This window comes from Oryctolagus cuniculus, chromosome 16 (genome assembly GCF_051225735.1).
Source record: "Oryctolagus cuniculus isolate XC-2025 breed Fujian yellow rabbit chromosome 16, ASM5122573v1, whole genome shotgun sequence".
In the NCBI taxonomy this organism is placed as follows: domain Eukaryota; kingdom Metazoa; phylum Chordata; class Mammalia; order Lagomorpha; family Leporidae; genus Oryctolagus; species Oryctolagus cuniculus.
This window is the reverse complement of record NC_142882.1, coordinates 53,566,492-53,579,934: the sequence shown is the minus strand read 5'-3', so window position 1 is coordinate 53,579,934 and position 13,443 is coordinate 53,566,492. Positions and strand designations below refer to the sequence as shown.

At 43.0% G+C, this 13,443-nt stretch overlaps 1 protein-coding gene across 1 annotated transcript in view; it reads right to left on the bottom strand.

Annotated features, from left to right (window-relative positions):
* Window positions 1–13,443, bottom strand: part of LOC138845860 (uncharacterized) — a 214,817-nt gene that overhangs the window by 41,577 nt on the left and 159,797 nt on the right. The window lies entirely within an intron of this gene.

Here is a 13,443-nt window from a genome sequence, read left to right as displayed (position 1 = left end):
TGGTCCCCAAAGACCTTTGGATAAAGATTAGGGATATGCTGTGCTACCAGCTTCTAATACATCAAGGAAGGGCTGGTTTGCAAACAAAAAAGTGATTTTGCATTCAGTCTCACAAACACGATGCTACGGGCAGTTTTAAGAGTAAACTGTTTGGCCACCTTCTAAGTTACATCATAAACAGCTCTTCCTCATGACTCCTGCTCTGTGAAAATACTCCCTTTATGTGAGTGCATGACTTAATCACTTCTGTCAATATTTGCTAGGCCCTATTTTTACTTACATGGAGGTTGAGGCAAAGAAGAATAAGCATTTATCTAGAATTCCAACACATCAGGCTTTGCCTTTGAGGAGACCCAATACTTTGAAGAATAAAGTTTCTAAGGCAAGGAAGTATAAGTGTTTCTTCCCCTAGTAATGCTAACTGAACTTGTCATATTAGTCATGGTAACTCCTAGTACATAAATAAATCAAGGAGCTCAGTGCTCATTGGATGAGCATGGAAAACAACACGCATACAACAAATTGCATATAAAAAACCACCAACAGGCTTGGAATCTAACATATTTTCAATGGACTGTGTTGAGTTGTGCTCTGGATTAACATATTTAAGAAAATAATTGGGGCTGGCAGTGTGGTACAGTAGGTTAAGCTGCCACTCACTTGTGACACAGGCAGCCCATATGCACTCCAGTTCAAGTCCTGGCTGTTCCACTTCCAATTCAGCAATCTGCTAATGCACTCTGAAAATCAGTGGAAGATGGCCCAAGTGCTTGGTCATCCATTTTGGATGGAACTCAAAGTTCCTGTCTTCAGCCTGAAACAGCCCTGGCTGTTGCAGTCACTTGGGAAGTGAACCAATAGATGGAAGATATCTCTCTTTGTCTCTCTCATTTTCTCTCTGTATTTCTGCCTTTCAAATAAATAAATCTTTAAAAAGAAGAAGAAGAATCACCTGCTAACCACAGGGACCTGTGACCTTTCTCATCTCCCAACCCAGGTATATAAATTAACCTGTTACCTCACCTGGTCTATAGTGTGGTGTGCTGTCCATTGATTAGCTGAGTCACTTTTACTTTTGTGTAATCGAAAACTCAACCAAACTTGCTCAAAAAACAAAGAGGGTGCATTGACTTGGATAAGTAGGAAATCCAGAGAAGTAGCACAACTGCAGGTGTGGGTTCCTTTGGGTGTGAAAGCACTCCATGTGAACCTGAAACACCTGTAAAAACAGAGTCTCACTGTAGCACGTGTGACCCTAGGAGCCATTGGGAAATATGCAGCTGTTGTCCAGACCTTGCCCAAAGTCCTCTTTTTAGCTGGAGAAGAGGAGGCCCTTAAATCAATAGCTGGTTCTAATGAACCAACACAGAAACTGCAACACATTCCAGTTGCCTTACCAAACCCTGGTGTGTCACTATTTCATTCAAGAACACTTATCTTCAGCAATCTAGGTTCCCAGTTTTCTAAACATTCCAAGATACATTGGACATCAAATAGTAGCACACACCATGACAATAATGATCTTGCTTGAACTGTGTTGGACTCAGATTGCCTTTGGACTGCTGGAAGGATTCCACCCAATTTCTAGCCAGCCAGTGGATCCTGGGGCCCTTATGAGTGTTCCAGATCACTATTGTGCCCCACCTCAACTGCCCATCAGACTGAACGCAGCCCTCCTGACAACAATGAATAATGAGATGGTTCAACGCCCTTCTGAGAAGCCGCAATGGCTATGTCTTTTGTTATGTCTGCTAATGTTTGCCTCCAACTCCAGACATCACACAGCTCTCATGCAGTTGGAGCTAGAGGTTTCCAAAAAAAGATGGAACCTGCAGTAGGTAACTCTACCTTGGAAGGACATTGAGAAAAAAGGCCAATGCCCCCAGAGTGGCTGAATGTCCTTGACTCTTTAAGGGGAAGAAGACAGGCAATGGCTCCTCTTGAGCTGACAGATGGGGCCTGGAGCTTTTGCTGGACAGAAGGCATTTCTCTCTCTGGGCCACCCACAGCCCAGGTGCCCCCACTCCAGCCCCACAGTTGAATCCAAACAATCCTGCGTGGTATAAAAATCCCCAGTGCCCAGCAGCACCAGGTCTGTAGTGCACACTCATGAAAGGGCACTCCTGCAGCCAGACTGTTGGTTTCTAAAGAAAACTCCTTTTAATTTTAACTGGAGCCCTCGCATCAAAACCAGTGGAGAAGGGGGATTTGTTTACGAGTTTCTATGGCAGATTATGCGTTTTATTTGCTCCTTTCCACCACTTTTCAGTCTGTCATTTTGGTAAGGATAACCCCAGTGTAAAATGTTCCCGTAATGATGCTCCGAAACCCTCCCAGTCTGCCGCATGCCAATAAATGCCTGGAATAACTGTCAGGCTAAATGAATCCCATTTGGACAAAATGATTATTGAAAGTTATTTTAGTTCCCTGTTAAGCAGTTGCGGAACAGAGCTGTAATCAAAATGTTTATTTCAATTAGAATTATTATGGTCAATAAAAACCTCAAGTAGAAAGTAAACTACACTTTATCAAATCAAGTAAAGGCCACAGCTAGTTACACTTCTGCTTTCACACGGCCTCTGTCCTAGACGCTGACAAGAGGCACAATGACCAGGCTTTTCCACAGTGCAGGAGCAGCTTTATAGCCCAGCTTCCACCCAACAGATTCGGAGTCTCTTGCCCTGGGTGCACAAAAACGTCGGTTCTTTCCTGATGGTTGCCATGGCAAGCAAGTGGGCATGAGCCCATCCGTTTCTGCAGTTACAAAGCAAAGTAGCACCACTGCACACCAAATGGCTGAGAAAAGGCCATGGGGGCTGCCACACCAACAGAAGCACTTATTCACCCCAAGCCCCCGTTACCATAGTAGCATTTCTTTTCTGGTGGTCCCAAAAGTGGCCAGGAAAAAAAAATGCTCCTGCTTATTAGGCTAGTGCTGTCACCCTCACCAGAAAACAGTTTTGGAGTTAGGGGGAGAAGGTGGAGAGAATATAAAAGCTATTTCAATCCCTTCTTCCATGGTCTGCCCTTGAGCTAAAATCTTGCATACACACAAGCAAATAACTTTCTCCCACTATATCCTAACAATTTCCATTACAACCCTCTATGCCTAAAAGCATCTGTGTTGTTTTCATAAATCCGAACATCAGGGCCACACCCCAATCAATTAAGTTAGAATCTCCAGGTGTGGGACCCCAGCAGCAGAGTTTGTTCAGTTCCCGCCATGATTTCCATGCACTGTGAACCTGCTACCACGAGGCAGGAGTTCTCAAAGTATGGTCCCCGAACAAGCAGCATCAACAACATCTGAAAACCTGTGGGAGATGCACATTCCCAGGCCCCATCCTTTAAATACTTGGTCAGAAATTAGCCCCAAGGTAAGTCTGGTTCAGACTCAAGGCACCAGATTTCTCTTAAAGAGAAAAATCAAAGATGCTTATAACAAACTCACCTGTTAAGAGAAGGCAACATTAACCCCAGTAGAACAAAAGCAAGATGCTTAAATGAGCAATCTGCACAGACCGACTGAATCTTTAAGACAAAAGGATATAAAGAGAACAAGTGGGAACATTACCTCTTCATTCTTTCTATCTATCTATTTATTTATTCATTTATTTATTATTTGAAAGGCAGAGTTCCAGAGAGGCAGAGAGAGACAAGTCTTCCATCCTTTAGTTCACTCCCCAAATGGCCGAAACGGCTGGAGCTAGGCTGATCCAAAGCCAGGAGCCAGGCACTTCTCTGGATCTCCCCTTTGCGGGTGTAGGGGTTCAAGTACTTAGACCATCTTCTGCTTTCCCAGACCATAGCAGGGAGATGGATTGGAAGCAGAGCAGCCAGGACTTGAACCGGCACCCACATGGGATGCCGGCACTGCAGGTAGTGGCTTCAGCCACTCTACCATAGCTCCGGCCCCTCATTCTTTCTTAGATAAGGAAGATGAGTCTCTATGAGCCATCACCACAAAAGCCAGCACTGGTTGAATAATAAGGGAACTATAAGGAATGAGTGAAGAATCTGCAAACAGAATCTTGAAAGCAGTCAGAATGGATGCAGTAACAAGTAGGGCTGCCTCAAAGCACAATCTTGAATGAAGCAAATATTGTTCCTTGGACTCCTCGTTTTTCTACATTCCCAAGGATCACCTGGTTCCCAGAGCCCCTCAGAATGGACAAAGGAATTCACCCATGCTAAGTTCTAAATGACTGCCAATAATTTTGCGGCCTTAACTTCATTTGAGTTATCAGAATTTAAAACAAAGCTCTAACTTCAGGCACCTGTGCTGAACTTGGAGCCTTGGCACAGCACTTCCCCATGCCCATGTCCTGTTGTAAGCCGTGTAGATATTTTAACTCATTTAACACTCATAACAATACTATGAAATAGATGCTCACTCACACATTTTCACAGGTGAGGGAACAGACATGGAGACACAGTAGTTCCCCCATGGTCACACCACTAAAACATGGCTTTGATCCCAGGCAATCTGGCTCTAAAGTGTGAGCCCTTAACTACTGTGCAAAGCATCCTCTCAAATGAATGGACTTTGAGATGGGGAGCTCTTGTGCTGGGGAGGTTTGGGGAGTAGCTCCAGAGAGCATCTCCCTCCACACCTGGGCAATAACTGCCAACTCCATCTTCACGGAGGGTCAGTTTGGGTCAGGCATCTTCCAAGGTCGCATATTAGAATCCTCTCTTGGAAAATGTGTGCATAGTGTCCATCTTCATGAACTTTTCCTGTTCCTGCTATTGCTGTGAGCTTTTGACTAATACAAACAAGAATCCCGAATACAGGATTTGTGAAGAGTTTGCTTTTCTTATTAAAACGTCAAACCAGGCAATGTAATGTTTCCAAGATGCAGCTCTCCAAACGCAGAAGCATGCCAGAAATAGTAGGTCGCATAAATTGCCCCGAGAACTCCAGCAGCAGGCTCAACCCCTAACTTTTGAAGAGGGGTACCTTGACCCACGTGGGGAGAGATCACAGCAGGGTTGGAACTTTTTTCTCCCCCGACATTCCCCCTGCCCAAAACCATTGTCAAGGCCTTTTGCTATGGGGAGTCTTGGATTTGATGAAGGCATCATTTTCTGGCTTCTGGCAAGTCTGTCAAATATGGACTTTTTGTCTCAGTTTCATTTCATCCACCATAGAGTACAGAGGCTTGGTGTTAACCCATAAAGAACTTGCTAAATAGTGCACATTTCAATCTGCTTGGCAAAAGCCTTCTCCAGCTGGCCAGGGAAGGGTTGGGGTGGCAGCTCTGAGTAATCTTCAATTCTCATCCCTTGACACTTTAATTAAGGTAATTTAACAGCCTGTTAAGCACAATATGAAGAATTTTCCACCTAGAGCCAATGAAGAAAGAGTTTGGGGAAACAGGGAGATAAGTGTAAGAATGGAAATCCGGGCAACCCAGAGTTGGAAGGAGTCCTGGTTATTATTCAGCCCAATGACTACGACTTTCCCAAGGTCACACAGTTAATTAGTGGCCTCCCTGGATCCCATCCTAGATGAAAAGCTGTGGGGTGTTAAATGGGACTATCCAGGCATAACAGATTGTAAACACTTTTCCAGAAAAGCTCAGTGTCTGGGCAACTCGGAAATTCATGGTCAGCTTAAGAGCACGGCTGGGGTCTGGGAAGGCTGGGGATAACTCCAGTGACTCAGGAACCTGTGGTTTTTTTAGAGTGGGAGGGTTGCCAGATACAGTCTGACATCTTCCTCTTCTCATCTCCCAGTGTCACTATGGGGTCCATGCAGCAGCCACATGTGTCATGGCTGCTCTGCAGATGAGGTGAGGGCATCCCATGCCTCTACTTGCTGGGTGAGAAAAGTGCTCCCTCCTCAGCCTTGTGCAACCAAACACCACCCTTGTCATGCACCTATTAACCAAAGGACACTTGTCTGGCTCTGACATTCACAAGGGCTATTCTTTAGCACGACCTTTTTCCAAGGCCCTACGGACATTTTTTTTTATTCCATCTGTTGAAAACAAGGGTTTTCAGCCTGATGGATAATGTGCATTTCATCCTAAAAGTGGTGACATTTACCCAGTTCTCCAGAAATTACACCCACTAGATTGTCCATGACTGCCAAGTGTGCATCAGGATTCAATCTGTCTATTCCCAGATCAACTGGTCAGATGCACACATACATAAATTCTGTGAAGATGCTGGATTTCCAACCCACTGGTAATATCCTGAGAAAGTCATCATGCAAAGTCCCAGGTTCTGGATGCCACCAATCTCTCCTGCCTTGCTGAAGAGTCAGGATAAAGATGAGGTAAAGGGCAGGAGGGAGGTGAGCAAGGAGGCTGGGGGGGGGGGGGGGGAAGGGGAGTGTGCTGGGAAGTGAGAGAGTCACGAGTGCTGGGTAATTTTAGTGGCAAATGACTCACTGTTCAAAAACAGAATTCTGTTATAACTGGGAAAAACAAAGCACAATGAAGGAAGAAGGAAGAGTTTGTGTGCAGAGCGCATAAGGGCCACTGGGAAGTTCAAGTAGATGAGGTCAATGGTTGGAAGAAGGATAGTGAGAAGAGGCAGAATGTTACGAGTAACAGGTAATGTGGGATTGGTCCAGTCTTCCTCCTCCTTCAAGCTTTCCTTGACTACACAGGCACAGAATCACAGCTTCTTATGAAGTCTCCAGTCTGTATATTAGCATCTTAAACTTGAAAGGGACATGAGAAATTATTGATACTCTGGCCTTCAAAAACTGCATGGAAAATGAGTATTATGAAAAAAAAAAAAAAAACAATGCATGGATTTCAAAACTTTTTTGCACCAAAATAAGCTTATCTTTTAATCTATCTTCCCAAGAATACTTGGAAGCACCCTTGTATGTGAATGATGCCATACTGTTAATAAACTGTATATTATGTGTGTGTGTGTGTGTGTGCTTTGACTATCTAAAGTACATTAGCAACAGTTTCAGGGAAGGGACATTTCTTTTGGTAGTTGAAACCACAGCAGAACCAGCATGGGGCCTTACTGAATAAGACAGGGGCTGTTCAGGGATGCCTACAAGCCAAGGGCTTCCTATATCAAATTCTTCAAACAATCCTATGAGACAAGTATTATAATTATTTCTATTTTACAAATAGGTATATTAAGGCAGGAGAGGCTAAACATCACGTCCACGATTACAGAGTTCATTAATGGAGGAGCCAGGATGTGAAACCAGGTTGTCTGATTCTGTAGTTTGTGGTTCTGAACCACAACACCCCACCTACTTCCCTAGCAGGTGCCTAAGTCTTTGTTGAATGAATAGGATGAGTGGATATCCTATGAATTAAAGAAAAATTGAAAGTCTATTAGTTGAAATAACATTATTAGTAAAATAACATTATTTAATTGTACAACAGCTAAAAGACTTCTTTTTCCAAGTCAACAATGGGCTCCATATTTAAATGATTCTCACCAGAGATAGGTGAAGAAACATTTCATCAGCTTGTCAAGCACCAGCTCTGCCCAGGAAACAAGCCTGATTTCTGTAACACAGAGGAGAGCTCAGTAAGTGTTGAAGTTTGCCTCTCTCAGGGTCTTGGACCATCTGACATTATTCTATAACTCAGAAGCAGCTCAACCTTGAAAAGAAGAAATCAATCCTTGCATGATCAGGACAGGAGGGGCTTGGGGATGCTGTAGCACTGACAGTTCATGGTTCTAAGGGATCTGTCACCTCCCAAATTCAGAGAACAGTCTAAGCGGGGGCTGTCTTCTCTGATACCCAGAAACCAACAGAAGCCAAAAGTGAGGGAAGGATTCAGATAAGGTTCCTGTTAGACTCCTCAAGTAGGTGGCTAAATGATGCCCGTTGCTATTTCACAGCCAAGAGCAGGCACTTGGGAATTTTAATCCATTATTACTTCTCCTTGGCCAAGAAAACAGAATGAACAAAGAAATAGAGGCACTGATAGTTCTGTGTTTAGATAAGTGCCAGAGCAAAATCAAAGTCAAGAAAAGAATGGAAAGAATGCAAATAATGTGACATTCCCTCCCCCCTGGGGCCAGCCAGTCAGCCGAGGCAGGCTTCTCTCCCTAGGAAGGAAGGCCCTGGCTCCTGACAAAGGTTCTGCAGAGATGGCAAGTCTTGCCATGTGATCCCCTCTGCAGAGCAGCTGTGCAGGAAAAGCTCCTGGCCCTCATGTGTTTTGACTGATGCTCGCGGAATGGTTTAAACCATTTGAAATGGTTTAAAAGCTTGCAATAGTTGGCCAAACGAAGCTTCAGACAGACATGTCAGATGTCAATAAATCATCGTAGTCCATGTCTCAATTTTAGTTCCACATCTATTTTGGAAGGAAAGCAGATGAGTAAAGCCCACCCTTAATTTTGGATTTACATAAATGCATGTTCAATCACCATGAAAATGACCGATTGCCAGATCGCCAGTTAATAGAGGTTGCAGAAGAAGCATGTGGGAGGGATAATGACAAAGCAGTGAGACTGTAAAAGACAATGACAGGTGTGCCATAGTTTACTATATGAGTGAAAAATGTTGGCCTTCAAGAAACTGGTCACTTATTCAGATACTGCCATTAATAAAAACATAATGACAGTTTGAGAAACACAAAAATGCATTGCATTATAATGCTAGAAAAGTCAAACCTCTCTCTGTCACTCACAGCTATGTGGCCCTGGAGATCATCCATATCTTCATTGATAAAATATGAATATTTAATCCCTTTGATGCCTGAAATCTGCCTGTTGGCAAAACATTTGGGGAGTGTGACACCTAGAAAGTTCCAAATAAAAGGTGGCTGTAATGATTATCATTATCAATGGTGATAATAATTAATCCAGGATCAGCAGTTTAAAAACTGGAATCTTGAGCAAATGCTTTAATCTCTGATTCTCAGTTTATTCATTTTAAAAGTAGTATATGGGCTGGCATGGTGGCACAGCATGTTAAGCCACCACATGCAATGCTGGCATTCTGTATCAGAGTCTCAGATGCTCTGCTTCCAATCCAGCTCCCTGCTAATGCTCCTGGGAAAGCAACAGAAGATGGTCCAAATGCTTGGGCCCCTACCACCCATGTGAGAGACCCAGATGGAGTCCTGGGTTCTGGCTTCTGCTTGGGCCAGCCTTAGCCATTTTGGCAGTGAACCAGGGAATTGGAAGACCTCTTTCTCTATTTCTCCCAATATCTGTCACTCTGCCTTTCAAATAAATAAAAACTAAACTCTTTTAAACAAATGTAGGTATAATGAAATTTCATGAGGTTACTAGAGAGATAAATGTGAACATACAGAAAAGTACCTAGCTTAATCCCAGACATACACTTGGTACTCACCACAAATTCTCCTTTGTACTGACATTGTATATAGCTATGTGAGGTTATTTACTCTACAGATGGAAGAAAAGCCAGCATAAACTACCAAATTGAGTTTCACCCAGAAACTCTTTATCTCGCTGTTTAAAACCCTATTATAATCTGTTTAAAGCTTACAGTGAAAATCAAATCCAAGTATATATTAACTTTGTAATTGGAAATACAACACATAATAAAAACATTCTTGTGTGTTATGTTTATAATGCAAGTTAAATAAAATACCTATGAGTAGTAAGATATTAGAATACAGAAACCATTAAAATTAAAATCATGAGCCTATAAAACTATGTATTCATATCGTATAAATTTCTTCCTTTTTTATTTCCACAATGAGGCTATGAAAAAACACAACAACAACAAAAAACATTCAAGATTTTGGTTAGAAAACAAGATGATCCGGGGCGCCGGATTCTGTCCCGGTTGCCCCTCTTCCAGGCCAGCTCTCTGCTGTGGCCAGGGAGTGCAGTGGAGGATGGCCCAGGTGCTTGGGCCCTGCACCCCATGGGAGACCAGGAAAAGCACCTGGCTCCTGGCTCCTGCCATCGGATCAGCGCGGTGCGCCGGCCGCAGCGCGCCGGCCGCGGCGGCCATTGGAGGGTGAACCAACGGCAAAGGAAGACCTTTCTCTCTCTCTCTCTCTCACTGTCCACTCTGCCTGTCAAAAAAAAAAAAAAAAGAAAGAAAGAAAGAAAAAAAAAAGAAAACAAGATGATCAGAAATGCTTAGAAAGACTAAAAAGCCTGTCTTCTTTTATTGAGTCTAAATAAAATCAAACCCCCTTGTTGCTACAACAAAGATCGAAAGATATTTGGAACTTTTCTTCAAAAGTTTTGACACCAAGCTAGTGTGAAATTCTAAAGAAATGTTAAAGTCTTCCACACTCTAGGATGTTTTACTCCTAGGTTCAACCTATCTATATTTCAGAAAAAAATAAATGAAAAGTTAGAAGTAACTACAGAAATTATGAGACTGCATGTGGATAAAGACTTGGAATAGAGTATGCAGTTGGACCTATTAATCACTGATAATTTAAATGATACTTCTTAGAAGTTCTTCTCTTTTGTGTATCTATACAAAAATACAAAAAAAGTTTTAATATATAATAAATTATTTTTAAATTTTTATATATTCTTTGATAGAGACAGACAAAGATCCCATAAATGATTCATTCCTCAAATGTCCACATGGTCCAGGACTGGACCAGACATAAGCCAAGAACTGGAAACTCAGTTCTCTCTCGTGAGTAGTAAGGACTCAACTACTGCCTTCCAGGACCTGCATTACTAGGAAACTGGTGTTGGGAGCCAGGGCTGCACCTCTAACCCAGGTACTCCTCTACGGGATGCAGGCATCTTAATTGCTAGCCCAAATACCCACCCCTGAATTTTTTATTATAGATTCTAGGACATCCTTGAGAATGCTAGTTTCTTGGTTAACTAAGCCAACTTAGTTACTGAGACTATGTGTTTGGATAATTTGGCAGCTAATCCAAATTATAGAGAGCACATGAGAGGAAAAGCCTCTTGACTGTTGAGTTTATAAATTCAAACATATGAACTGATTGTCCTCAACAAAGGTTAAGTATTAGCATTACGTGCAGGGTTTTTTCAGACTGCACACGCACACACGAGCGTGCACACAAGCACTCTCTCTCTTTCCCACCCCACTCCAATCTACCCATCAGGATTCTGGCCACCTATCTAGCTATTACGTGGCTTTCCCTGGAAAGGAAAGCATGTAGGTTAGGAAGAAAAATACCACGCAGATGATTCTCATAGTTCCTCTTCCCACCAGAGATCGCCTGCTAAAAATTGACATCACATGTCACAATTATTTTTCACACATTTCCAGAGAGTCAACATATTGGCTGCTATTGTAATAGTCTCTCATTCCGGGAAAGACTGTAGAGATGCGATTGAAATGGTGGTAAGTGACTTATTCAATGAACACTGTCATTTCTCCTAGCAGAAAAAGTGCAAAACAAGTATTTCATGTTTTTAAGCAGACGCATCTGCCAAACATGTGTTTGACCAAAAGTCAGTCATTTGAAGAAATACATGAGCGAGTTAAAAGTATAATTTATAGCCTGCTTCTCACTACGCTCAGATCTGCTGTATGGTTTTTCTACCCTATTCCCAAGTTTACAATCTCCAAAATACCACAGAACGCTGCCAGACCACAAGCAACTGAAAGTTTTGAATTTTTTGTAGCAAAAATTTCAACCTAGTTTTTTTTAAGTACAGGAGTCAACCAATGATTTTTCCACACAACTTTTCTTTCAGTTTGATGTGAAAACTATCAGATAAATCTTTGATTTGCTTTTTCCTTCCCCATCTCATTAGCACTGCCTTGCTGTCTGTTCTTTCTGCATTGGTTACCTTCTTCCTGGGCACCTCTCTGCCTGGTCTGGGAAATGACGCTTCTCACTTTGAGCTGTTGGCCTTTTGTAATAATGAATTTTTTTTTAAAAAAAGATTCATTTATTTATTTGAAAGTCAGAGTTACAGGGAGAGAGGGAGAGACAGAGAGAGTGAGTGAGATCTTCCATCCTCTGGTTCACAGATGACCACAACAGTGAGTGCTGGGCCAGGCCAAATCGAGGGGCTTCTTCCAAGTTTCCCACATGGCATACACTTGGGCCATCTTCTACTGATTTTCCCAGAAATTTGTAGGGAGCTGGATCAGAAGTACAGCATCTGTGATACAAACCAATGCCCGTAGGGGAGGACGATATTACAGGTGGCAACTTTACCTGCTATGTCACAATACCAACCCTGTAATAATGAATTTAAATGAGATGTCATAGGACATTACATACCCTGAGAAGAAAATGATGTATACTACTAGAAAGACTGGAGAGAGGGTTGGTGCTGTGGTGTAGTAGGTTAAGCCTCCGCCTGCAGCACCAGCATCCCATATGGGTGCTGGTTCAAGTCCCAGCTGCACCATTTCCAATCCAGCTCCCTGCTAATGGCCTGGGCAATCAGTGGAGAATGACCCAAGTGCTTAGGCCCCTGCACCCATGTGGGAGACCCAGAAGAAGCTCCTGGCTCCTGGCTTTAGATTGGCCCAGCTCCAGCCACTGCAGCCATTTGTGTAGTGAACCAGTGGATGGAAGATCTCTCTCTTTGTCTCTCCTTCTCTCTCTGTAACTCTGCCTCTCAAATAAATAAATAAATCTTAAAAAAAAAAAAAAAAAAAGACTGGAGAGAGAAACTGGTAGTATGCAAGTCTTATTGAGAGCTAGCTTACTGAGATCTCAATAAGATCTCCCATCCACCAGTTCTTCTCCAAAGGCCTGCCAACAGCTAGGGCTGGGCCAGGCCAAAGTCAAGAGTCTGGCATTCAATCTGGGTTTCCCCATGTGGGTGGCAGAGACTGAAGCACTTGAGCACTTCTGTCACCCAGAGTGCTCATGGGCAGGAACGTGGAAGCAGACACAGGGCCCAGACTCCAATCCAAGTACTCCAAAATGGAACGTGGCTGTCCCAAGTGGCATCTTTTTTTTTTTTTAAAGATTTATTTTATTTATTTGAAAGACAGAGTTACAGAGAGAGGTAGAGACAGAGAGAGAGGTCTTCCATCTGCTGGCCCACTTATCAGATGGCCACAACAGCCAGAGCTGAGCCAATCCAAAGCCAGGAGCCAGAAGCTTCCCCTGGGTCTCCCACATGGATGCAGGAGCCCAAAGACTTGGGCCATCCTCTACTGCTTTCCCAGGCCATAGCAGAGAGCTGGATCAGAAGAGGAGCAGCCGAGACAAGAAGCGGTGCCCATGTGGGATGCTGGCACTCCAGTCCAGGGCTTTAACCTGCTGTGCCACAGTGCCAGCCCCCTAAATGGAATCTTAGCCCCTGCACCAAATGTCTACCTTACTCAGCATTTTAATAACACCTCTGACCACTGACTTAATAAGAGCTAAAGTGGCAGTATTTATAGAATATCAAGGCAAATGGTTAAAGAGATACATTTCTGGCCATGATCAACCCTTAAGCGGTCACTACTTTAACCTCTTAATTTGCATGAGTTTTCAGGGCACAGTAATACCTATGGTTCTACCCATTATTTCTTACTTTTTTTTTTTTTTTTTTTTTTTGACAGGC